Source organism: Cynara cardunculus (genome assembly GCF_001531365.2).
Source record: "Cynara cardunculus var. scolymus isolate 2C chromosome LG 5, CcrdV1, whole genome shotgun sequence".
In the NCBI taxonomy this organism is placed as follows: Eukaryota; Viridiplantae; Streptophyta; class Magnoliopsida; order Asterales; family Asteraceae; genus Cynara; species Cynara cardunculus.
The window spans coordinates 19,239,703-19,240,869 of NC_037532.1; positions in this window are offsets into that span (position 1 = coordinate 19,239,703).

Genomic DNA, 1,167 nt, shown 5'->3' on the forward strand with positions numbered 1-1,167 from the left:
CTAATTATATTTTATATTTTTTATATTTTAAAATGAAATGTTTATCATCTATTTGATTATGTTTAACTATAGTTAGTTACACGAATACAAACATTGAGCTTTAATAAGTTGTACTTAATGCATAATTTATTTGTAATTTTGAATTTTAAGTAATATGCGTCAATATACAGTATTTTATGCATAAAAATGGTTTTTAAAAGTTTTTGTCAAATACATTATAATATAGTATATATATAGATAACAAAACGAAATTAAATTAGTAAACAAAATTATAGTTAACTATAACTTTTATTTTGTTTTATTTTAATATTCATTATACTAGTTTCGTGTACCGTGCGTTGCACGGTGATGATAATATTTTTAGTAAAAAAATCAAACTAATATTGAAATATTACAATGTCAGTTCATGCATATATATTTTTTCATTAGAGTTATAAAATATAAATATAATGATTAATTTATTGATTTTCATTTTTTTTGTTCATGTTGTTATCCTCACAATTGTTGATATGTTAGGATCAATCATTCTAATACATAACTAAAACTTTAAATCATCATTAAATAGATATGTTCAAAATATTAAACATGAATTTTTTTTATTTGCCGAATATATAAAAAAAATCTCTTTTTCAAACAAAGTCTTTAATTCCACCGCCTGCATAGCAAAATCAGTTTATACCTAATAAAAACATCATTTTTTTCATTATGTATTTTAAATATGATATTATATAAATAAATAAATAAAATTTTAAACAATAATTTTAAGCATAATAAAACAAAGAACATATATCATATAATATAAATAATTTAATAAAAGCAAACAAATACACATACAAAAATCACATGAATATCATATTTTATTTATTTTCAAATAAATAAATATGTTCTTTTAAATAACAGACAGTCACATGATATATACTGGTTTATTAATAACCACAATACATAGAATGACATAAAAAGTACAAATTGAGAAACTCTATAAATATAAAAAGATGGAGAAGAAAATTTATAATAACAAAACTCCACATAGATCACTCTTAAACATAATCTGACTGTTGTCGGAAAAAAAAACTTGAATAAATACAAAATATTAATAAAACAAAATTACGTAAAATAAAAAGACACATAAAAAGAACACTCACACAACATAAATAACTTTCAAAAATA